General features: G+C 36.8%; 1 protein-coding gene across 5 annotated transcripts in view; it reads right to left on the bottom strand.

Annotated features, from left to right (window-relative positions):
• LOC136259412 (WSCD family member CG9164-like) overlaps positions 1-27,782 on the bottom strand; it is a 54,164-nt gene that overhangs the window by 6,934 nt on the left and 19,448 nt on the right. For 2 of the 5 annotated variants that reach the window (XR_010703249.1, XR_010703246.1), the window contains exons 3-5: positions 11,677-11,790; positions 3,385-3,461; positions 1,580-2,640 (exon numbers count right to left, since the gene is read on the bottom strand). The gene's annotated coding sequence lies outside the window, so the exon portion shown is untranslated. Of the gene's footprint in view, positions 1-1,579; positions 2,641-3,384; positions 3,462-11,676; positions 11,791-23,844; positions 23,969-27,782 lie in introns of all 5 variants that reach the window. The other 3 variants (XR_010703248.1, XR_010703247.1, XR_010703250.1) reach the window with 3 other exon arrangements.

The following is a 27,782-nucleotide window of genomic DNA, read 5'->3' as shown; positions in this document are numbered from 1 at the left end:
TAACAAATAAGACAATCAAATGCATTAACCATATACATAATTATAATTTATTCTGCTACTAACAATGGGCCATGTAGTTGATATTGTTGGCATGGTGCTATCATTAGGGAAGTATATACTTGACACCATACGTATATAGTTACAAATTCCACGAAAACTATAACAGCCATGAAAATGGTGAGAAACTGCATATGCATTGTCTAGGTAGTGGAATGTAAACCCACACTGAAAATTGATACTTTCCTTAGTGTAGTCACTTGCAGCATCATTTAATATACGTACATACTTTCTTACCAACACAATGCCAATGCTGTGTTTTCACTTTTAGGCCACTATTTAATGATTTTCTCTTTTTCATCAGCCCCCACATGTATTTTTACTACTGCACATATTTTCCCATTATTAAAGATTTAACCATTATTTCATGTGATCAACTAATTATAAATTTGAGGATGTGCAGTACAAGAATGATGCACAGTAGCTACCTTGCGCTTTGTAGCCAAGAGAATGTGAAAGGGTGGTGCAATGATGTTTACAAGTAAGAAGTTGATCCTCAAGTGGAAATGTGATCATGTGACGAAGAACGGCTTATGTAACTACAATATAGTTGCCAAACTAGTTATGTTGAGTTAGCAAATTGCCTGTTATACAGAGAGTATTAGGCCCTGGAGAGTATATAGGTATGAAAATAAGTCTATAGCTAGCTATATTGTGGCAAGTACCAGGGATAATGGGTAATGGTAATGACCCGCTTGCCCGTCTGCACTCTACATTTGGAATTTTTTAATGAAAAACAGAAAATCACCAAATAGTGGCCTTATAATCAAATAAATTAATTTTAAGTAAAGATGAAGAGATACTACTATAGCATGCATGAGCCCATGTGTAATCATCAATTACAAGCCAATCAATGATCGATGGTGATTTGTAATAGAAATAGTCTCTTACGAATTCCTATGGCTCACATAACAGCATTTATTTTACATAGTCCAGTTGGATATTCCATCATATTTCATGATGATTAATGGCCAGAGTATCTACTGAAGGTGCATGTCATATGTACATAATACTAAAGCTTATTCAATTTGTAAAGCTAACAGTCTTCATGATCAAATACATTTCATGTATATGATACTGCATAGCTGCATTTGAGTCACAACATGTAGGTAAAGTCCATACGCTATGTGTTTATCATAGTTGAGTTTCTCAGCAAAGCAACAGAATTTGCAGACTAACAAATGATACCAAACTGTAACAAATTACAGTAGGTATCTGAAATATTATATACTATAAATGTAAGACAAGAAACACTCAATTTCTATTTATATGCACCTACAGTACAAATATTCCTTTCTTGTGTTAATTGTACAAATAAAGCTACTTATATGTACATATGGGCAACTACAACTGAAGCAACATATGTATAACAACATTTCATAATTTAAAATAATAATTATGATGTCAATGAAAGGGGATTCACAGCCTTTAATTTATAAAATGTAAAGATCTACGTACATACATGATTTAGTGATGCTACCTTGCAACAGAAATTATATGAAAGGAAATTGAACATGTGTACCTTATTTTAGAATCTTCAATTTCAAGATGTTATGCCTACAACTGATCATTCCATGTATGCAAAATACTGTTAAGGCAACTGCTGGCAGGAAATGACCACACCTGTATAACATTATGATGGCCTATCACGTACATTTAAAATGCAACCTGATCAATGTGTAAAATATATTTTTGCCTACAACATAGTTATGACTTGACAATATAAAGTCGTCACAATTGCACATGCACACATGTTCATGTTATCACTTGTCACTCTTACCATCACTTAAAATTGTGTAAGTAGGTAGTAATCTAACATGCATGCAATTTTGTGTTATAAAGCCACCACACATGTTTATTTAATGTTACTAATTATGTAATTTCATGTCATGGTCTGTACAGATGGTCCCACGATGGTCAGATCATTAGTAGGTAGTAGGGCTATGACCACATTAGATCATGATTTGTTGAATACCATGCAGTATCTTCGCACATAAACTTTATGCATTGACTGTAACAGGTGTGTTAGTGTACTCATACATTTCACACACAATAAGTTCATCTCAAATTACAAATATATGTGGTAATTGCATTATTAAACACCTATCTAATAAGGTCAGACTTAAGTAAACCAGTCATTAATCAGGTTTACATTAGTTTCTTACGTCATACACTAATGCCTGGCATCAATAGTACCTTACGTCATACATTAATTGCATTGCATCACATGCATTTGGCTTTAGTACTACATTAGCCAGCCAGGTGGAGTGTTTACTATCACAAATTATTAAATTGATTCCATACTAATTATACAAATTCCTTCTGACATCACACGACAATCTTTCTAATAAAATATATTGTCTTTCAGCTACTACATAAATGTGACGGGATTTAACAAAATCAACTATATGGGCGCAATAGACCAAAACTGAGATAACACCAGCATGAACTCGCTGCACTATCAGGCTAACAATTTCCACATCACTGAAAACTCACCTTCAACTTGTTGGGTCTGCTTTTGGTATATGGTTTTCTGTCAGCCTGTAAAACCGTCTGTACGGGTCTGTGAACACCAGGGACGTGCTATAGATGGTTCAAACACTCTGTACAGATTGGCATGGAGCTGAATGTCTGTTTTGTGAGATTTCAACCTATTTCCCGCGTCTGACAGGCTGTTATGTGGTCTGGTGCCATCTCGACCATTTTGTAGTTAATCTCTTGGCCACCCCCACCCTTTGCGGGACTTTTGATACAGCAACACTGGTGAAAAATTTATCTAAAATAGTGGGAAATTCTACCAACAGATGCTCTTAAAGATTATGAATTGTTTCATCTTTAGTGAAAAATCCATATGTGTAGCTGCCAGGGTTGGTGAGTTACAATATTTTAAAAAATTAAAATACATTTTTCTATGAATCAACAATATGCCCATACAGGTGATTTTCCAAACAAAACTCAGTCACAAATAGGGAAATGTTTTTGAAGATAGAATGTTAGTTTTACATCATTCCAGGAATGGGGGAAGATTATGCATTTGCAACATTTAATATGCATGTAAGTTATATGCATGTGTGTCAATATGCATGTGAGCTACACACATGTACTGGCACATACATGTGCACACACACATGCACAGACACATGCATACACACAAAGCATGGTGTCCAGGCATATGCACAAGTACATGTATGCAAATAATTATCATATGGAGAAAATACAAATGTTACCTACAGTAATACTATACCTAATACTAGTTACGTACATGCACAAAATATATAATTATGAATACACAAACTTTATCACACAATATAATCTGCTTAAACATACCTCAAAATAGATAAACGTATACTACAAAGTATATCACTGGTTTGCTGAGGACATCTCATTCGCATGACAGTCACAATCTGTACATAAAAATGTATTGTAGCTATAAACAAAGAATTTGAATACGTATGTAACTACTGTATGCATAACATGTTAGCCACAACATGTTTACCAAATACTAATGAGTATCATGCACACAATGGATTTGCATGTGTATAAAATCACAGAATTGTAAAAATGGATCTGGAGCATTATACCACTTGACTAAAATTGAAATTCAAAATTAAACTTACACCTATAGCAAGATGTCATTAGGTAGCATAAATAGCAATGTAATATTATCTGCATGGATGATTGACATATGAAGTTGTAAATAATCAAAAAGGTAGTTTAACCATAGATATAGGTATATGTACGTAGCAGGTGCGTACATTAGTTGCCACAAAATAAATATCATAGATTTAACTTGATATCACAGGGAGTTAACTATGACTGATGTGGTTACAAGCTATTAAAACATTTAGTCCACTAGCTCCCTAATGAAATGTGTAAATCTGTATGTTATTCTATTACATTTACTATATGTGTTTTCTTTGAATCAGCAATGGTTATATACTGCACTAGGCTTCTAATCTGAATCTGGAAAAGTATGCCAAAATTAATTAGGACACCGTCATCATAGTGTGGATGAAATCAAAACTGGATGCATTGAAATGACACTCGGAATTTTGTCTGCCATTACATGTTAGAGGAAAATGGATTAAAATGATTCACATCATTAAAGAACTGCACACTATAAATAACTACATACTATCTATATAGGCACCACTGTGTACCATAAACACCTTCCAATAGCCCAATTAATTGCTTGCGGTACAGTGTACCTCAATTATTTGCATTTACTTTAAATTTAGCAGAGTATTATCTGCTATAGTCACAATATTTTTTAATTTAATTTACAAACTTTTCATTAACAGCCACAACATGCATGGCTGTGAATGTGCCAATACTTCACACTGTTAAATATATGCTGTTAATATGTAATATATTCAATGAGGGAATCTGTGGACACCACTTACTATATTAGCAAGTGATATTACACAATAAAACTCCACTATAAATTTCTGTCACTATCTATAAATAGTGATGGACTTGGTAGTGACCGTCACTACGTATCGACAGTAATTACTTGCAAATTATAGTGGTAGAAATCATAATTTTAATAACCTACCTCCATTACTTTGGTTTTACTGTGAAGATGTCACACAGCATCATGGACTATACCTTGCTATGATTTCACATTATGAACTATTATAGGCAAGTAGGACTGTTCTGCATTCATGTTGGGGTTGATGATGTGTGAGTAGGTGGTATCCGTCTTCAATATGACAAAATGTGATGATATAGGACATTACATGAAACATGAAACTTGTGCTCTAGACTCTATCAGAAGCCAGATGTGTAAAGATAGCATATGTACTACGTACCACTGATATGGATATACATGCTAGTACATCACTGTGTATACATGTATGTTTGGGTTGTCACAATAAATAATCTATTTGTTAATATTTCTCAGAAAATACATTCGCTTTAACGTATCAACCTATTATGACATACCATGCTACTTGAAAGGTAATTAAGATTGTCCAAATAAAAGTAACAATTTAAATGTATAGTTTTAAACACAGAAAAAATAGTGCTCCAATACTACCTATTCTAACCCCGTCTTTATTCAACATTGGAACAACTATTTTAAATAACTCCCTATAACGAGATAAAACGAACCTCAAATCTATACATGACTCTAATGTTATTCACTATTGATGGCTGTGGTCTATTTTTGTTTGAGCCAAGGTAGAATTTTTGGACTATTGGTTCCAACACTAAAACATAGATGGAATAAATACAGTCAGTATTTGTGTATGAATTATGCTGTGAAATGTGTACTAGTACACAACAAAATTGGAATTTTCAACTTGAGTAGGGACCATAGCACATCAATAAAAAGTACTGAAACAAGTTGGAGTAGTCCATGATACTAATTCGCAGTAAAACAATAAGAAGTGCTATATCCCTATATACTGTGCTCAAAATACCATAACGGAAATATACAGTAGGGATATAACACTTCTTATTGTTTTACTGTGATTTAATATCATGGACTACTCCAACTTGTTTCAGTACTTTTTAATGATGTGCTATGGTCCCTACTCTAGTTAAAAATTCCAAAATTTTATGTGTATATACTTGTTTGTTAACTTTTTTTTTTGCAAATAATTATTATGACTGATGAACCCATGCATACTGCATCTGAAATGACACCGCAGGCCCCAGCTATATCAATTATAGTCTGAAAAATGAAGTATCCATTACACTTTGTTGTCAGCTACATTCAACCTGTTACACAGCATTTCGAATCAAGAACTGTTTGAAAAGCACCTCTGCAATCCACGCATACTGAAAGAAATGACACAGCGCACCCCAGCTATATCAATTATCGTCTGAAAAGTGAAGTATCCATTATGCTTCGTTGTCAGCTATGTTCAATCCCTTACACAGCATTTCGAATCAAAAACTGTTAGAAAAGCACCTTGGCCAATCCATGCACACTAAAAGAAATGGCGCCACGCACCCCAGCTATATCAATTATCGTCTGCATGAAAAGTGAAGTATTCATTATGCTTCGTTGTCGGCTATGTTCAACCCGTTACACAGCAGTACGAATCAAGAGCTGTTTGAAAAGCACCTCTGCAATCAAAATAGCCACTATGAAAAATACGGACGATTCCGTTACAAAGGAAAGCCATCACGTGCTACTACCAAACCAACACTTTTCGCTGTCAGCAAAGATGAATGGGACACAAAGGAGGACACTGGTAAGTCCATGAAGAATGCATTGTATGTACTGTGGTATGCCAAAAGCACCTCTCGGGCCGAATCAACGTCGAAAATTGAAAAAATCAAGCCCGTAGCCCTAGCTGTTATTGAGTTATGCTTGTCTGAAGGCATCAGTCAGTCACTAGAAAATTCTGATTTTTAAAATTTCCATAGCAACTTGTTGAAAACCTTTTGGGTTGATCTGAAAGCTTGTTTGGGCTTAGTTTTACCTAACCAATACTTACTCATCGTCGTCTGGGAAAATTGAGGCTGGTTTTTGGGTGATGCTATTCTGTGGGCCACGCCTACTCCTTTGTGGTCCCTATTATGTATATGCAGTAGTATGATGAAGTACTGTACATACCTCCAATGGGTAAGTATTATATTACATTATGGCAACACAACTAGACAAATAGTTTTCAGTACTGACATATCTTTAGCTGTCTATACACAACTCCACAGAATAGTCCAAATCAGGGTTAGAAGTATTTAGACCACTGATATGTTTCACCACAGGATTTGGGTAGAGCTGTACATGAATTGACATGTAATTTGATTTTAGACAGTGAACTTTGTAGAGTATATTTACTATGTGGTTATATGTATCATACTTACAAGTTTGAATCACATAATTATACTTTACACCTTGACATTGACACATTATTACTCATAACTAGTCATACTATGATTCAACCACAAACATGCCTGTGTACAAAATTATTTTGTTTATTGGTTGAATAAGTATATTAGATGAGGGATGGACAATTATGCGCTTAAAAATTTCTTCAGAAAAATGGTGTCACTGGGAATACCTATTGACATATTAGCAGCCACAACTTTCCTACTAACTTAATTGTTATTATTGCAATGTTTGCACATCATGCATGGTAAAAGGTGGCAGAAACATTTAAAGTGGAACAATGATTGAATTGGTATGTCTGTGTCCAGGAATATGTGTAGGTACATATGCATGTGTAGGTATACATTTATAAGTGCATATAGTAAACAAATAACTACGTCATAGCTTCATTAAAAAGTCACTCCAAATGAAGTGTGTGCTCATATTACTATCAAGTCAGTGTCTAAGACTACTCCCACACATTTGAAGATGATACAAAATATGGTGGGTGACAGGTTATTGCATCACTTACATAGAGGATATGCACTAACTTTATGACTGAAAACATTCTAATGAAAACGTGATGTTTCCTTACGTCACGACACGGTGAATGAATGTATGCATAGAAAGTGCGAATCACTGAAACTAGACCAGTTATGCGAGTTTCTCCAGAGCGATAGATTCCTTTGTGTGTATAACAGAGTAACTGGAAGGAGGAGCCCCATCTGTAGTTCATGTGGCAAGTTATAGTCTGAGCCGCATTTGCTACCCGTACTTTTGTATGGGATTCACGATAGTTGTTCACTGTCAAAAATTCTCGGGCACGCCGCAAAAAGCGTCTTGTTTCATCAAGGCAGCACAGAGCTACGTAGGTGTGAAAATTGCATTTTCTTTCTTCCTGTCAATATACTCACGGGTGTTGCGTGCTGGCTTCTTGGGCCACACGACACACTACCGTGTGTCTTGATTCACTACTTTAGTTTATTCAAGGCTAGTAATCTTTAGTGCACTTGAATTGTCTTTATATTGCTATTTTGACACCTGGCGCGATGTCACTCACGCATAGTAACTGGGCGTGGCGCTTAATTGGCTAGGCCATTATAGCGCTATATACATATTCACTACTTTAGTTTATTCATGGCTAGTATAGTAAGTACTTTATAGTGCACTTAAGCTTCATTATGAGCTGGTCAGCTCGTATTTGGGCTTCCTGTGTTTAATTGCGCACCCACAATCGAAGCGATCTGCATGCTTGTGACGATACACTTATGTTCCGGCCTCTCAGCAGTGCCTCGTCATTGCTCTTACGACATTATCCACAATCGAAATTCACATGGTCCCATATAAATACACTCGCAAAGCATTCCTGCAATTTCCATGTACACTTGCAGGTGAGTCACCCAAGTGGAATATATTAGTTGTAACATGGGCACGAGTGATTTGCCTGAAATATATGCACGAGCACAAGTGCGTATATTTCAGGCAAATCACTCATGCCCATGTTACAACTACTACATATATATATATATATACATATGTATCACTCATGGCACACTCACCTGATAGGTGAAAGAACTACAGAGCACTTACCCCATTTGTTTTATACACTAGCATCTGATGATCGATTGTGGTTTCAATTGCGTGGGCAAATAACTCTCAGAATTTTATTCCTACTTGGTATGTTTCAACACATACCAAGAACTTTTGATTGTGGGATTGTTTTAGGGATGTAAAGTTTTTAATACTACTTTGCTATTGTGGCAGTAAGTAAGTAAGTTAATACATTAAGTTAAGTACTTAGGACTATAAGCTACTCACCTAGTTGTCATATTCTTCTTGTTTCGTGGTTGCTCAATGGCTGACATGCCCCCCACACAGGGGTAGAAATATGCATCCAAGCATCGCTTAAACGCTCATTTTACAGATAATTCATCTTAGAATATCATTTAGTTACTGTCATATAATCTAAACTTAACAACTACACTGAGCTTAGCCTGATGATCATTTTCCGTTCAAATTATTAATGTTACGTAATAGCACATATCCTCTGTTCTTGAACCCATACAAAGTGGCTTATACAGTATCACATCATTTAGTTTAATTACTGTTACAGTAACAGTGGTCAGTGAGGATAACTTTTTCTTACATTGATGAGTGTTGAATAATGTGCTCTATTAAGGGGGCAACCTTCGTAGAAACACATATTAACAAAGTATGCATTTACCATATATGGTATAACTTCACACATTCTGTTAAATCCATAGAACAAGTCTCTAGCTCAAAATGCTTATGTCAATCAATCCACTAATTTACCTCGCTGTATTATATCATCAGAGGTGGTTGGCCTCACATCATAATTATCCCTATGACGTGACCAAACATACTATGAACTTGAGGCACTTTGTTCATTGGGAGTGTGCTCAAGTACTGTAGAAATTCCCCCATTCTTATTTTATCATACAAATTCTGTAGGTGAACCTTTAAAGGTGTTCTTAATGACAATTGAAAATATTTTTCACATCACAACATTATCTGTTGTGCACAATCAATGAAAAACGTAAATGGTCAAATTGTCATAAATGTGTCCTAGAGTAAAACCTTCACTTATAATTGGTGGCCACCTCCTACAACCATCTCCTTACAAAGACTACCTCCGTACAACAAAGACCAATTTGTAATAGATGGCTAAGGCATACTTATGAATAAGACCACTTCATGGTCACCTTTTATAAATATGTGACCAGATTTTACAAAACTAACCCAAATCGCACATCAGGCAAAATCAAACTAACACCACCAGTGGATAGCTACACCGCCATACTGCTACGTAGTTTTGACCATCAGTACTACTCAAACTACCAAGGCTGACATCTTTTCTGGGTAGTGTGGAGAGCTCGAATGGCAGTTTCTGGCCTTGTGAAGGCATGAATCAGTGGTTTACTGGTGGATGGCCTGATAATGTTAGCCAGACGTTTTTTTCTGTTGATTTTGCTACATATCAGCCACTAAGAAGCCAGCACAGCCCTGTAATCTCGTTTCTGGAATCCAATCGCAATCTGCCTCCATTTTGAAGTCCCTGCACCACCACCCCCCACCCCTTTGTGAGCACTTGTGATACTACTTTGCTCGTCCAACTGCTCAGATTTTCTCTTATTTGGTGGGAAACTCTACAAGCAGCCACAAGTACTGGAAGTGGTCTGAAAGGTAGTAAATTGATGCATCTTTTGTGTACATTTCATACGTGTGCTTGCTATCATTGGCGAGCTACACTGACTTGAATTCTTTAAAACCGTTTATCTCAAAACTTCTAATGTGCGATTTGGAATGTTTTTCCAAAATCCAGTCACATATAAAGATCAGTAATGATAGCCAAGTTTCAAACATCTATTTCATGACTTTATCAAAACAGCTACTGTTAGGTAATCTAGGCTCTAAAGGTCATCATATCTTTATAAGACCTCATTTTTCTTTGGTGTAGTGACTACACTTCACTTGCATGGACTATTTTGTATGATGAAACTAAGCGATAATCATATATGGATAGCCAAATGACTTTAGTAAAATGTGACCAAAATATGGGAGTTGCCACTGATCTTTAGCCTTGGCTATCTTTAGAATCTAATTACAATGTGGTCTTTGTACAAAAATGGTCTTTGTAAAAAGGTGATTTTTAAGAGGTGACTACTAACACCCCGTTCACACTATCCTGGGTTAGCCAGAGTGTTTTCGACTTGGGTTATTAATCTCGGGTTGGCACTTGCTTACACTACTACATCTGAAGCGAGCTCAATAGCGCAAGCGTCAAATAATAATTAGCTAAGATAAGCTCACAAGCTTTTGATTATTTAGGCGCTTAATAAAAAGGAATTGGAATTGTAGCAAAAAAGCATAGAACCAGCTGAAATAAGTCATATAATGTTACGGACGCCATGTTTAAACTAGTGGGTGCTCCTTTCACCAGTAATATTAAGGCGTTGTCCGAGTGTAACTGTCACAAAATTTACTGGTATGTTGTAGTCATTTGAAGAACAGTTTTAGAGCATAGAATATACTTGCTGTGTGGCCAACAGAAGCAAGTTATATTGTTAACCTGAGTTGGCCAGCTCGGAATGCGTTCACACTGTACCCTATCCCGTTCCAACCCGTGCCAGCCCACCTCTCCTTGTTGTGCCATGCTGTACCAGGTTCGGCACAGCTCGATTGATTTACACTGCAATTTGTTTCGAGCTGTGCCCTGCTCTACCTGGGTTAGAAGGTAGTGTGAACGGGGTATAAGTAAGGATTTTACTCTAGGATACATGTACATAACAATTTAGACCACTTCCATTTTCCATTTCTGGTTTCCATTTTTGCTGTTTCCAATTGTCCCAGTTTATGTGAATCAATTGGCCATACATTGCAGCAAAAATTACCTGCAAGAATGGGCATTGACCAAACATTGACTCAGGTTTGCTTTTTGCATGAACCTTGTAATCTCACTTGTATGCATCAATGATTGATAACTGGTAGGTGATGTTGATAATCTGGGTGGCTTAATAAGGGGTATGAACAGATGTGAGGAAACATGATTTTCCCAACACATTTCGGATACATACAGGGTGAATGCTTTTTTCCAGATAGCTTGAACTTGGGACCACTGAAAACATATACTAGATCCCCAGTGGTCCCATAACCGCAACATTCTAAAAAGTACAGTGCAGTTGTTGGGTTGTATGTGATAACAAAATTTCTTGTAATACATTATCATATGTATGTAGGTAGATATACAATACATACAGTGTATTCCAGATCTATACCTTTTTCAATGGCACTTGATTCATTTGAATCCTAATGATCCAGCCAGACGTCCTGCTTTGCATTGAACAACACATTGCTTTGCAACATTAGTGTTGTAGACTGCAACTCATCACCTATAGTTATCATAGAATTCATGAGGAAAACTATCTCAATGGGCAATTGAACACCATGACTGTGGTCTACACATTACTAAATGGACCATGTATACCAAGTACCAGAACAAAATCCAAATTAATGTGTTTATTATTCTGCTACAGGTATAATTCCACATTGCCACTAACAATAAACTTGTTGACATTATTGGCATAGCTATTATACATACAGTTACAAATACCATTGAAAACAGTAAACAACACTGTGTGATACACTATGGTAAAAGTCTGTATTTTTCTATGTGCTTTAGTGTAGCAATGTAATCATACGTATAACCAACTTGTATACTGAACCCACACTGAACATGTAGGCGCCTTGATACTTAAGTGTACCCCATTTGTATGAGTTGCGTTTTCACTCCTGAAATCTGGATAACTCTCTGACAAGGACACTGTTACATGGTACACACACTGCACAGTGTACATTTAAGAGGGGTTCCAGTCTATAATTAGGTATAAACAGTGGACCTGGCGACCCAAGAGGACCAAACCTTTTTTAAAAAAATATACTTCAGTGTTTATACATTCTATGCTTGTACTAGACACCTCTGCCAGTCACGTGCACAGCATGTAGTCTTGCATAGCCATTTTTATTCATCACGGAGGGGGTCTATAGCTGACTGCATTAGACCACTTATGCTACACAATGAGCACACTAGTATCACCTAGATACTAAAGTTCAGGAACTTTAAGCAGACAAATTTCCATAGTAGTATCGGTGATGCATGCTAAACCAGCAGATCGACAACCACACTTCGTGTGTCATGTGACACACAAAGTCAAAGACTTGTCAGAATTTAAAGCTCTTGATTAATATCTCCATCGGCATCCAAACAGGCATAGATATCATAATGAGGCATTCATTATAGCATCAGATAAGGCAATATGGCAGAGAACTGGCTCTGCGAGACTAGTCACCATGACTTACAAAGGTATCTAGTACAAGTATGGAATGCAAAAACATTGGTGAAGTACTGTATGAGTAGAAACTTTGGTGTGGAATTAAAATTAGCGGATTTGGCGGCACTCGCAAAATCACCAAATTAAAATCTCACCATGTTTTATTGTTATTATTAGTGCATAGTGTTTCTATTATTGACTGATTGAACAGGCATGAGATCAAGCAAGAAGTAAGTTACTGTGTCTAGATATATGTATTGAACCCTCAGCCTGTGGTTAGTCAAACAATTCTACGATTGTCTGTAATACTGTAGGTTAAGGTCAAACTCTTTTGCCACAAGGAAGCAAACATAGCTGCGCACAGCAGAGATCACACTTGCATGGAGAATGTTCCCATTCACTTCATTTCCTTTTGCTGCACTGGCTATGGATTGAATAAATCTCCATGCTCCATTCACATGAGTCTCTCCAGTATGTGGGCCAAAACCAAAAATGTAAGTGTCTATACATCTTTGTAAATGAGAAGCCATGTAGCTAGCTACACAATTTGCAGTGGATGTGGAGCCATATAGCCTGGGATCCAGGATTTCCTCTGTATTCAACCTATACTTAAACATCATATCACAAATTATACTATTCAAAACTGCATGCTATATTGGGTGTATCCATTCACTGGACTGGACTACTGGACTGGATTACTGGACTTGGACTACTGGACTCACATAAAATTTGCTCAAACACATTTTTTCAACCACAACACATTTTTCAACCACTAAAAGTGATTACATAGACAGGGCCGGAGGAGGGAAAATTGAGTTGGTCAGGCCATTGAAATTGCTACTATATACATGCCAATGAGAGAGGAGCTGTTGCACAGTGTGTGAAGCACACTCTGCGAAGTGCGAAGCACGGGAATTCTAGGGGGTCTGGAGGCATGCTCCCACAGGAAATTTTTGAAAATTAGACACTCAGATATGCAATTTTAGTGATATTTCACTGCTAGCTAGCTATATAAATATGCTCAAGCCTATCTGTTGTTCTGCAGACTTTCTATACTATGTATAATTGTAGACCTGACATACAGGGGACACAGCATGAAACTTGCTGTATGGTTCATTTAGTTATGGCTAGCAATTAGAAGTTCAAAGGGGGTCTGGGGGTGCAACCCCCAGGAGCTGCAGAATTTTTGCAATTTACAGGCTTGAAAATGCCTTAAAATTTAAAATTGATGCTAAATTTTAAAGTAAAACTAGCTAGCAGCTTGCAACTTTCCCCCCAAATTTCACAGGGAACCCATGCAGCCTTTAGCTAGGATATAAGTACTATACAGTGAATTCACACAGCTACAATAAAAAGCTACACAGCTACAAAAATACAGTATATTACTATACTGGTTTGTATGAAGTGAACGGATCATCACGTAAATATACTGGTGGACAGTCACAAGACCAATCAGTATTCGAAAATGGCACGATGTGGGTAAGACTGAGAGTTTGCTCAGTATCTCAACAGGACGAGTGGGTAGTTGAAGAGGAGTGATTTCTACTCAACATCTCATCCAGATGGCCACCATGTAATGTATGGGTGAACAGCTTCTTGCCGTGGAATGAGTCATCTGGTTTGTCACTGCCAGCCCTTCGCCCAGTAAAAGAAGCCAAGAGAGACAAGCCAAGGACAAGCCAAGGAATGCCTATGATTATTTTATGAAGATTGAATTGTGATATAAGTGTGCTGGTTTAGAATCAAAGAAAACACCTGCCTTACATGTGATAAATGCCAACTGTCAGCACACGTGATACTGTATGTAGAACCGACAATCATTTCTGTACAAAACGATACGAATGCTATGCTGTACTGTAAGGTAATTGGAGGTACTATACGTGTAGTTCTGTGCTTTAGTTAGGCTGAGAAACTAGGTAACTACTCGTGTCATGCATTTTCAATAACATCAGTAAAATGTACGTAGCTACATGTAGATGTGATCGTCCAAAGATTGCAAGAGAGTAATGTAGTTCAAGCTGGTCAGCTAGTTGGTTCAACTCCAGATTATTGGTCCGGCTCAGGCCTGACCAACCGGACCATCTCCTCCGGCCTTGATAGAGTAGTATACCACACATGGGGCTAAGGCTCTCCATGTCTTGTCATATATGTGTAACCTTACCTTCCTGTTTGAAGGTGTGCACATTGGGAAGCTTAAATGTGCCACTGCGCACTCGTTGCTATTTGCAAACATTATAAACCAAAGAGCCAGCAAAGCTGAAGTGAATGCGGAGGCTACAGGCAATTTTTATGTTACAGTAACGTAATGTAATTGCATGTTGTAAAACATATATATGGTGTGCTATGCATGAAACATTGCTAGCAATAGGCAAATTATTTTTGATAACAAACTGCACTAAGGTTTTAGTGCAGTTTTTGTGATTAATGTACAAGTTTTATGTCTCATGGTGAATGGTGTCAGTTACTAAAACACTTTTTAGTTAAGTTTGGTGATAAAAACATAAGAAAACAAAAAAATATCTGAGTCCAGTAGTCCAGTCCAGTAATCCAGTCCAGTAGTCCAATCCAGTGAATGGATACACCCATGCTATATTACTACATACTACTAATAGCTTCATTCTACTACGCACTGTAAAATTCATCTTTATGAGGTGAACTTTATAAGACAAATAGCTACATACATACTACTGTACATAAGGTTTATTTGAAAGTAATATGTAGCTGTAGCCATGTGCGTTAGTAAACGAGGTAGTTTTTTTTAATTACAGACCCACCTGTACAACAATTTATTGAGTGATATTTGTATGACTGAACAAACCAGTACTACTTTTAGTGAGATAAAACATCACAAGGCACTGGGACCAATCCTATTGAATCTTCTAAATTGATCAAAGTTTACCTTTATATGCATATGAGCAGTAAAGAATATCATTACCATTACCATTTGGATGTGCTGAAACCATGCTTGACTACCATAATCTTATATAGTTGATACACACAAGGTAATTATGGGTTGTCATAAATTTGTTTACAACATAATTCCATTAAAACATGACCTCATGCTGCCTGATTGTCTATGTGGATTGTAACAATAACTTATTTTGTCTAGCTTTGCTAGGGAATGCATTGTCCATTAGTGTCCACATAGTCAAAACACCAATTAACAAGTATTACCCACTGTCTTCTAAAACCAGACATGATGACACATTAATTTTATCAAAACATGCTGCCATTGCCATTAATGGGAGTAATGATGAATGTTTCAGGCACTCATGTACATCAAATGCTAGACAATTAAACCAATTAAACCATTCATAAAATACAGAAGCTATACTTACCACTATACACATAACATGTTGTTTACTACACTGTAGTGGGTAATAAAATTATTTTAACTAACATGCTTTTAACTTAGGTGTGTGCTTACCCCTACGTCCTGTATTCATGTATTTGGTCAAAACAAAAAGTGCTCTGTAACAGCTTACTAATGTTTTTCTGTCCCAAAAGTATGTTAAGCATCAACATTCAACAATGAATACAGTTTGTTACCCGTATGCATGCTAGGTGTTACTCTGGATGTCCCCACTAAACACCACAAGTACAGCATTCATTCTGGGTATTACCATAAAGTCTTGTCTTCAGAAGTGTTTGCCTGCACAACTTAATATTTAACTGGAATAGTCCATTCAAGGCATTATTGCATATGAGCATGAGCTGATGAGAAAGCCTAATAATTTCACATCCAGAATGCATGTAGCGTAAGTCGCCTATTATCGAGTGGTACAAATTATCGAACTTAATACACTACGCGAGCTAAACAACACATGAAAGCGGATAAAGGCAAACTAAAGACTTATTGAGCTGTAACAGCCAACAATACAACATTTATAATAGTTTCCTTCCGTAGTTTCTATTGGTAAAGCACTCCAGAGGCTCTAGTGGATACGCGGTGGCACGAAGCGAACAAAATCACAATTATTTTAACAAACTCCTGTAACTTCTTACCACAACAACGCATATACTTCCAGTTTGGACCATTCAATGGGGTGATCTTTGTTCTTTCTGAGTCCCAAGTTTTAAGTAAATCGAGCCAGGAGGCTTCAAGTTATGAGCAAAACTGTAGCACCTATAACAATCATTGTTTCGGTCAAACTCGAATAACTCGTGAACGGTGCATTCAATCTCCATAAACTTTCGGATGCAGACTGTTACCAGTAGTTGGATATCCCATAGAAACCTCAAAGTGGCAGAGTAATTCCCTAGTCAGTAATTCATTGGAATGTGAAAACTGTTTGAAAATTGGTCATTGAGTGAAGTACTGATGTTCGATAATACGTACCGGTGTTCGAGATATGGCAAACGATGAGGTTTGTGGTTTAGCCCATAATTCCCAGTGTGTTCGTGTGATTTACTTACCACTTGGTGCCAAGAGAGACCAGGGGCCGCTCTGTCAAATAGTCCAAACTGGAAGTCTGTATGTTGCTGTGGTGAGGAAATATAAGCGCTTGTTGAAATCTGTTCGATAAATGGCGACTTATGCTATAGATTAAGCCGTAGTGTGCATTACACATGCAGTACAACAGTACTGTATTAGGGATTGTGGAGGTTTGCGCTTTCTCACACAATAGTGATGAGAAACCAGCCTCACAATTACTTTCGTGGCATCTTAGCATTATTGGTTAGAAGCCCAAAACTACCTTCACTGCGACTGAAATGCATGCTTCCAATAATAGGTTTGGAAATTTCTGCTGAATGCTTGACTGACTGACTGATGCCCTCAAACCAACACAACTAAACAATGGCTAAAAACACGAGCTTGATTTTTTCATTGTTAGACATTACTTCAGCCCAACAGGTACCTTTGGCATACCACAGTACATGCAGCGTATACATCATGGACTTAGCTTCGTCCTGGTAGTGCAAGGTGTTGATTCGGGGTAACATGAAATGGCTTTTCTGTGGTTGACTATCACATTTGTGACGAGAATCATCTGTATTTTCCGTAGTGACTGGATTGATTGCAGAAGTGCTTCTATACTGTTCTTTGTTACAAAATGCTCTTGTATCAGGCTGAACATACCTGAAAACGAAGCGTAATGATCACTTCTCAGTAATTGATCATGTTAAGATGTAAAACTAATTATAATTATGTCCAGCACCATTCTTTCTTTTTGATGTAGTATACATGGGTTTACTGAAAAAATAGGAAGCTTAAGCTCAATTAGGGATCGCTGAAAGTACAGAGGTTGTCTACACCTGCAGATATACTACTGGAGATTTAATCCCTAAGTCAGTCATGGCTATAGACTGAAATGTCCACTAGTATACCTGCAGGTGCAGGCGACCTCTTTGTTTTTATGCTTCTTATTTCTAATCGAACTTTAAATTCATAAATTTTGTGTAATTAAGTTGAACATAAAGAGGCTGTACGTAGCCAAAGCTTTGTGACAAATTATCTAGGGACTGACTGTAAAAGAATTTTACTTGCTACAATATCACAAAACCAGGCCTGCAAACTACCAGGCACAACAAGCTAATTTCTTCATACATGGACGAGGGCTAATGTAATTGAGCTGTATATCTCTCTTTATCATTGTCAACACCTAATCAGTACTTTGGGGGGATGCAGGCATCTAAACGACTCGTAAGCCATCAGCCAGCCAATGAGTACAATTCACATGGACTTGATCCAATTGAAATCATTCAGCATAGTTCATGGGCATCACAAACAGCACATTTCATTGACTGTTCTCATTAAAGCACAATATATCATGGATGGAAACATATAATAATGTGTCGGTGAAATCAAGCTCCAATACTTTGGTCTTTATTTTTGTAACAGACCCTCTCTAATTTGTTCTCCCTATTTCTTTTTATCCATCCCATTGACCAAGAGATGATGTGTGTTCTCTGCATGCACACATACATTACTAGCCTAGTTTGGTAGATAATGATGATCAGCATAAAACGTGTCTCAAACCGTGTCTCAAAACATGTATTATTGTCATGCAGTCTAGGGGTAAGTTGTGATCTCCAGATCTCTCTCATATGTACTAAAGTGGATACTTTCAAAGGGAAAAAATGATTGGATTTATCATATTTGAGAGCTAACGTGTACATCATGTAACAAGTATCTGCACTCAAGTTGTTAAAATTCTGAAAGTCTGCCTGTCCATTAGGATAATTGTTTCTCAATCATCAGACATTAAGGCAACAAATCCATTATTGTAACAGAATACCCTTGTAGGCTCATGCAATTCTACATAAACCACAGGAATTATGCTAAATGCAAACTATACATAGCTACAAAATTACTTAAATGTAGTGGTCAGGTTATGTTTTGTACATTCGTGTGGATAGTTTCATCAAACTGAGACTAGAAGTTATGCAAACCTTAGTAAGCATACACTTACTGAAAAAAAACTTTACAATGTGAATTGAGTATTTCTATCACTGACCCAAACATTTCCAAATGATGTACAGTATGAGTACTTCAGGAGCATATATAAAACATATGTAACTAATACATACTTTAGTCATGTAAAAGGTGAAAGATGATTTTTACTAGGGCTAAAACAAATACTGCAAATACTCAAGTACTTGTTAAGGGTTTTGGTAATCAGATTGTAAAATTGTACTTGAGTACTCGTTAAGATCACATGACCAAGCTCACATGATGCATTTGCCATCAGGAAGTGACACAATGAAGGCTATAGAAATTAATTGGCATAATTTCTTGTTAGGAACACTAACAACACAGTGTGCATATAATTGTTGTTACTTGAAAAAACTGTAAACTGCTAAGGTCATGATCAATATCAAACATGTTCACACAAGTATGACTACAAACAGCTAGTATTCGATCGTTAACTCTAGAGAGTACTCAAATATGTACTAAATAACAATGATCGTTTCTGCCCTAATTTTTACACATATTGACATACTATTGACTGCATCATCTGAGCACAACAAAGGATGCAAGAAAAAGGGACTGCTCTTAAAAGATTTTTATCACATACATAGCAGCAATGCTATAAAGCAAGGAAACCATTTGTGGCAGTACATACTGCTAGAGCACTTAAAATGGAACTATGTAATGGGTATTTGTTCTGCTGATGTCAGTAAAAAGAATACCTACCAGAGCTTTAATTTATGGGATGAACTATACTAAACTTAAAAATAGTAACAAAAAGACCTCCATTAAGCCATCATGAATTTAATATACACTACAAGCTCATGGGCAATTGAAAATAACAGTGTAAGATGTATTATCAAAACTAATGATGTCACAACTGACTGTTCATTGTATTAGATAACAAACAGGCTTCAACAATTACATTTCATTGTGATATCTCAGCTGGGTATGCGCGATAACAAAACCCAATATCAAGTTGATACATAAATGTCTGATGCGTATATTACTAGCTATATAGCATATCTAAATCAAGGTATAAATTTATTAACAATCCACTCCTTACAGTAACACAGATACAATTAGAAGTTGGCTTTTGAAGAGAGTTATCGTATGCACACTATAAGAACTATCCTACACACTACGGAGCTGTGGGAAGGTGCTGGTCGATAATTCTCACTTTGCAAATTCTCACTTTGCATAGTCTCAGTCTATCACACAGAACATTTGAAACAAATTGGTCTACAAATATGGGACCAAATCAAGTTCACTATAACTCCAAAACTAATCATAAAATGCTGAAACTTTGGCTGTCCACTCCTTTGTTACTAGATAACAGAGAAGCAATAAAATAGAATTTAAGGAATGTGTAAAAATGACCAGTTTTTGGTGTGTGTTGTTGTAGGCAGTGTAACAATAACAAAAGACTCGAAAATACCATTAATGTGTCAATGCACGAAATCAATCCTATACACATCAATACTGTGGTCTCTACATTTTTGTAACAGAACCTGTTTACATTTCTTCTTTCCTTTTAATCCATCCCACAGACCAAGAGATGACAAGTGTTCTCTGCACATTGACATTGCTAGCCTAGTTTGGTAGATAATGATCAGCGTGTCTTTACTGCTATATATTGCATTCCTACTTGTCATAGATTCTGATCAGTCCAGGTGCTGTAAATGGGTGGAGTTGTGATTTTCAGAAGTGGATACTTTAAAAGGAAGGTTTATCATATTTTGTGCACAAATGGACATAATTAAGTTTAAAGCAAAGTATGAAAGTCTACATGTCCATTAAGATACTTGTTTTCACTCATCAGGCAACAAGGCGATAAATCCATTATTGTAACAGAATACCCTAGTAAACCACAAACATTAATTTTGTTTAACGCAAGCTATACGTAGATACAAAATTACTTTAATGCGGTAACATGATCAGGATAATGTTATGTACATATGTGTGGATGGTTACAACTGAGATTATACTGAGTGGAACCTCTCTTACTAAACTCCCTGATACAATGGAAAAAAACTCCATAATAAGGAAAAATTTGGTCCCAACAGGACTGGTTACTACATTTTTACCTCTGAAAGAGGAAAACCTCTTTATTATAGCAAATAGTGCCCAAAATTCTGGGTCTCAAAATGTTCGTAATACAAAGGTTCCATTGTAGTAGTTAAGCAAACCTTAGTAAGCATATTTACAATGTGAATTGGGCATTTTTATCACTAAATCCAAATGATGTACAGTATGAGTAACTCTGTACGTATCAGGAGTATATGGAGTATATGTAACTAATATACACATTAGTCATGTAAAAGGTGAAATATGATTTTACGCATATTGACATATTATTGACTGCATCATCTGAGCACAACAAAGGATGCAAGAAAAAGGGACTGCTCTTAAAAGATTTTTATCACATACATAGCAGCAATGTTTTGAAATAAGGAAACCATTTGTGGCAGTAAATACTGTAAGAGCTTGTTTTGCTTATGTCAGTAAAATTGTCCCTACCAGAGCTTCTTGGGTCATAGATAGCAGTTATGTCATTAGATTTAAAAATAGTAACAAAAAGACCTCCATTAAGCCATCATGAATTTAATAAACAATGCCACAAGTTCATTCACATTTCAGAATAACATTGCAAAATTGTACGGATGACATCACAACTCACTGTTCATTGTATTGGATAACAAACATTCGACAAATTACATCATGTGTAATTGTGGCTGGGTATGTGTGATAACAATATCAAGTTGGATACATGAATGTCAGTATTGTTTATCACAATGAGTATCAGTGATATAACACACCTAGACAAGGCATAAAGTTATTCCACTCCTCACATCATAGTAACCAAACAGATACAGTTAGGAGTGGGCTTAACTTTTCACAATAGTTGTCAAAGGTGACTGGGTCTGGGAAAACCAGTCCTATTGCCCATGACAGCAGATTTGATTTTTCACTGAGAGCACAAAGCTACATGAATGAACTATCAAATTTCACAACTAGATTTGAGTGGTCTGCTTTTGCTGCTTGCTTTTTCCAAGTACAATGGCGATCTGTATAAGCAGTCTGAGTCCCCAATGGAGCCCTGGCCAGCCTGGGGATGGCTATAATATGTAGTTGTACAACTCTGTGGTGTTGAAAAGAGACCTATGTTGGTAAATGTCCTTGCATTTTAGTTAGTTTTAATACCTGCCTGAATGGGCCAAACTTGGCCTAATTCATCCCTATGCCTTCCTCTTTAATTTTGTGGACATCCTCTTTCCCTTTTTCTGGTCCACCCCTTTTAGAGTTTGCCTGATACAGTCAACATCGAGTTAAAAACTATCTAAAATGGTATGAAACTTAGCTGTTGGCTACTTGTACACTGGATGGTAAGGAATTGGTATGAAACATGTGAAAATTTGGTACACATAGCTTCATCCATTGGCAGCTACAACACAGTGAATACTTAAAACTGGAATTTCTTGATACTTTCAAATAGGCAATAATTATAAGACTGGTTATCCCAGACTAGGTTACATATGTAGACTATGTAACGGAGCTGTGGGAAGGCTAAAGTACTTGTTAATACAGGGAGTCAAAATATTGACAGCTTAACTTACAGAAAGAAACATTCTCTATTATGAGAGACATCCTAGCAGATCCCAAAAGGGCCACAGTAGGTGGAATCTGGAACTCCTTCCTTCTGCATTCAATTATTTGTAAATAATTCCCAGTGTAATGCTACCAACTTCAAATTTCTTTCTACGTAGTATATTAATTGTCAATAGCTAGTAACTACAAGAGTAACTTCCACTGTATATTTTATTTTATTCAACTGAGTGCAACTAAAAATTATTCAAAATTAAGTAAAGTTCTAGTGATAAAAATAGCGAAACAATTAGAGATATGAATAATGGTATTACAACATAGCTATGTGTGAAAATCCCTAACTTTGGCATGTTACCACCATCTGTTCAGTGCTAAATTAGAGATTTTCCCACACATGCAGCTGTAATAGCTACCATTACTCAAATCTTTTGTTTCACTACTGTTATTGCTGGAACTCTACTTCATAAAGTTAATCATACAGTACAATAGTACTGTATATTAGAGATCATGAGCTTTTCTGGCCAAAAATATCATCCTAATAGTACCTTCATGGCACCTTGGTTAGGTATATAACCACACTGAAACTTCATTTACAGAATTATATCTTGAACACTTAAAGTATATACAATACATCATCTACAGTATGTTATGTATCTAGTCTGCCTCTTGGTCAATACTATCTAAGTGAAAACTAGCACACTGGAGTGGACTCTTTGATCTCCACACATGTACACCGTTTATAAAATTATGCATAATTCAAACTTTTTAATTGAAAAGCCAGTCTATTTCTTTCTAGCACCATATTAAAATGTCTGAACTAATTGCTTATCTGAAATATGTATGCTAATTTGTCTCTTGTACAAAACACACGTATTTAATGTATGTACTCTATTAGAACACACATCTCCTTTAAAAGCTCCCACAAAATCATTTAAAATCTCCCACAATGGCTTGAATGCTTTAGGTGAGCTTCTTATAAGAAGTATATCCCATTAGTATTGCATGGTAGTGTTTCAGGAGATGTGTGAGTCAATGTGAAAAGCCTTTGACTTGCACATGCACTGGGGAACCATTTCATGCCATAACAACAAATTCACGTATGGCATGTGTCTTTTCTGGTTCTGACAAGTGTCTGCCTTCTGTGCTTTGTCTTTCATCTTCTTTACATGGTTAATGTAAGGAAACCATACCGAGGCATTTATTTTCAGTATCAACATTTTCCTAAAATGAGCATATCATACAGTACAATAGTACTGTATAGTAGGGACATCGAAGGTGTGGGGGCGATCCGTGATATAATATAACCCAAAAACCTTTTGCGATTTTCCTCATAACAACATGACAGTATTGGTTGGGTAAAACCAAGCCCAAAAGTGTCTTCAGATTGACCCAAAACATTTCCGTCAAGTTGCTACAGATTTTTTATTATTATTATTCAATGGAATTTTCTACTGCCTGCCTGCCTGACGCCTTCAGTCAAGCGTAGCGGAAAACTGGCTACAGCTACAGCCCTAATTCTTTTTCAGAAACGTTTCTAGCTCACTTAAGAAAAAACCTTTGGTATATTGATAAATATACAATGCTTATGCTATTGTCTTACCTTTTATCCTTCTTTACCATGGCCATCAGTCAAGGTTCTACCACTGAGTGTTAATAGACTACAATATGGCTTCCATCTACCAGTGTATATTGCATCAAACTATTCGAATACACGTGGTTGCCGGTTGCACCAAACTATTTGAACACATGCGTACGTGAATCATCGATCGGTGAGAGCAACTCGCGGCAAACTATATAGCAATGTGTAAGTCAATAAATATAGTTTATTTATTAACAATGTTAAACCGAGTCGGGTCATCCAGGTCCCACTTTACAGATTATTCGGGTCTGACCCCACTTGCTAAATTAAATGTGGACGTGTTACCACACGTCATAGTGTAGCCCTGCTTCTTTCACGAGCCACGCCCACTTATGTAAATTACTGTCTGTAGACATATGGTAGCCACGCCCATTCATCAGTCTGTAAGTATGCACAAATCCATGTCCATTATTGTCTGCAGGCTTATGTAGAGCCGCGCCCACTGATCAGTTGTTATTGTATGAGTCATAATCTAGTATAATAGTTCTGTGATTAACTCTTTTAAAATATTGTGGCTGGTTTTGTGAAAAGTAGGCTATTTAGGGGTCATGAGCTTGCAAAAAAACTTCACAAACATGTATAAGAAAAAATTATGAATTTTAAATTAGAGTAGGGACAGTGAAACAATAAGAAGTGAATATCCCTACTGTGCAACATCCTTATTGTTTTACAGTATTTGGACATTACGTACTACTCTGATCCAGCTTGTTTCAGTACTTTTTATTGCAGCACTATACACCGTCCCTACTCTAATTTAAAATTCCTAATTTTTTCTTATACTTGTTTATTTAGGTGCCGCAGAATTCTTTGAAGCAATTATGTATCAGAGGGAGAAGTTATGTGCAGCTACACTAATAAAATGATCCCATGGGAATCATGCTGTTAAACAATCAGACCACACTGCTACACCCTTAATGATCAGATCTACGCAACCATGCCCCTTAATAATCTAGCTGCAGTTTTGCTGTGGAAAACAAGATATGGCAACCATGCCACTTAATCTATTGTGCAGTTCACTCAAAATAAGCAGTAAGACTCAGATACTCTAATAAAGCAGTCACGGCTACACGTAGCTCTGCTATAACAAACACATTTAGAAACTAGTGCAATGGAAAAATTAGGGATCATAGAAATAGAAAGTAGTGAAGCAAGGGAGGTCGCTTAAATTTGAAGATACATTACATACCTACATACCCTACTTTAGCACTTTAGTCTATACCCATGGATTAAATGTCCACTAGCATATCTTCAGGTTTAGGTTGTTTCACTACTTTATATTTCCAGCTATCAATTACTGAAACAGCAAAGTGGCATTTGTTTTCTACGTTACACAGTACTACAAACAAAGAAGGACCTCTGTAATTAATCCAGTCACAATGGAAACTTGGACGATTCCTAGGGAAGCCATCATGCAACACTACAGCGAATAGATATCTTGTGCTGTCAGCAAAGATGAATGCGACACAAAGGAGGACAGAGGTAAGTCCATGCACTGTACATACTGCAATATGCCAAAAGGCGCCTGTCAGGCTGAAGCGATGTCAAACAGTGAAAAATCAAGCCCATAGCCTTAGCCATTATCGAGTTAAACTGTCTGAAGGCATCAGGAAGTCAGTCAGTCAATATTGAGCGGTCGGTCAGTCAATAAAATTCCACTGAATAATATATTGGAAGTATTTCAGGCCATACTGAAGGCATTTTTGAGCCTAGCTAAGTGAGCTCAGGTTAACATCAGCCCATGACCCAGTACACTTGGGCTGTATAGCTACTGAACACCTGGCTACACAAGGAACTATTTAAGTGCAAAACATGTTTAGTATTGCTAACTCAGCTTGTGAAGTAGTTTGCATTCCAGAAAGAGTATTTTAATACACTATCACAACAAATTTAGTTGCATTGGGGAAACACCCTTGTGCAGCCTTAGACTTTTCTCCCTTTCTACAGTAATTTGGATAAATAAAATAAAAATAAATTTGTGGGACACATTCCTTAATCACATCTTGATTTGTTAAAGGCTACTTAGTGTATTTGCTTCATGGTACAGAACTAACCTTAGAATGGAATGTAAGTTTGATTAAATGTGAGCTTCATTTCACTGATCAGTGAAGTGATTAAACTGTGTGTATTGAGTTCGCAGCACACGTTTTTACTCAATCCGTTATACTACACGGTGCCACTCAAATGCAACGTCATCTCTTGCAGTGCGAGCAATTTTAAAAACTTGCTATTTAAAGGATGTGGTACTCATTTCATTCACAAGTATTCATCCTGTTTTGTTTGAGATGGATACTACAGGTGCCACACCCTTTTTTAATCGCTCGCACTCTTGCAAGACAACGTTGCTTTTGAGCAGTTCCACATCCCAAAAACAAAATAATGCAAACTATTTGGGTTTTGCTCAGCAGGTTACATACCTTGGTTATCACTGTTGTCCCTGGATTTACTTAGGACTCAGGTGCCCAATATCACCCTTGCATGCATAATATGGTTCAATTTGAAATCACATGTATATCTTATGCATGGCACTTCATTTCCACTGCTACATGTTATGACCACTACAAAGAAAAAATTGCCCAACTGAGAGCTCGAACCCTTGAAGCATGAAAAATCTAATGGAGGTTCATGCTTGATCCCCACTGTGTTACAAAGTCATAAGAACATGCAACAATAGTACTTAAGTAAAAATATCTTCCAAGAATTATTTAATAGTTATACCACGGCTGTGAGGGATTTTGCTGATATGTTATCATTTTTGTACTAAGTTAAGCCAACTAACTTCACTATTGGGACAGTAAGTAAGTTATTATATTAAGTTAAGTACTTAGGACTGTAAGTTACTAACCTATTTCAGCGTAGCAGTAGTAGCTTTTCCGTTCTGTGGTCTGTTCAAAGGCTGATACGCGGCGGGTAGAAATACACATCCACGATCACCAAAACAATTATTTTGTGCCTTCATTATCCTTTACTAACAACCAACTAGTCCATCTTAGAGAATATATTCAGTTTAGCAACCACTACAGAATCGAGTCCCACAATGCAAAGTTCTATGTTGCTCAATATAATGTGTCAAAGCGTATCGTTTGTTTGAACTGGCTGGGAATCAAAGTCATTGGCAAACCGCTTTCCCATGGTATTGCCTGGGCAATATGCGAGTTAAACACCGAGCGGCGCCTTTGAACGCCCACGCTAAAGTGGTATATACCGATATTGTAATACACCAGTATTACCAATATCACAATATCAGTACTGATATTGATATACGTAACCATCTCAGCAAAAACCCATCTAGTTCGTACCTTGGTCGATCTGCCAATCCATGGCGAACATTGTAAGCCAAATCTAAACCCTGTAGACTAATCCAAATGGAAGTTATGGCTGTGAATGTAAGCGCCTGTA

Source organism: Dysidea avara, chromosome 1, assembly GCF_963678975.1.
Source record: "Dysidea avara chromosome 1, odDysAvar1.4, whole genome shotgun sequence".
Classification (NCBI taxonomy): Eukaryota; Metazoa; Porifera; class Demospongiae; order Dictyoceratida; family Dysideidae; genus Dysidea; species Dysidea avara.
The sequence above is the reverse complement of the archived record's forward strand: the minus strand, read 5'-3'. Positions and strand labels throughout refer to the sequence as shown.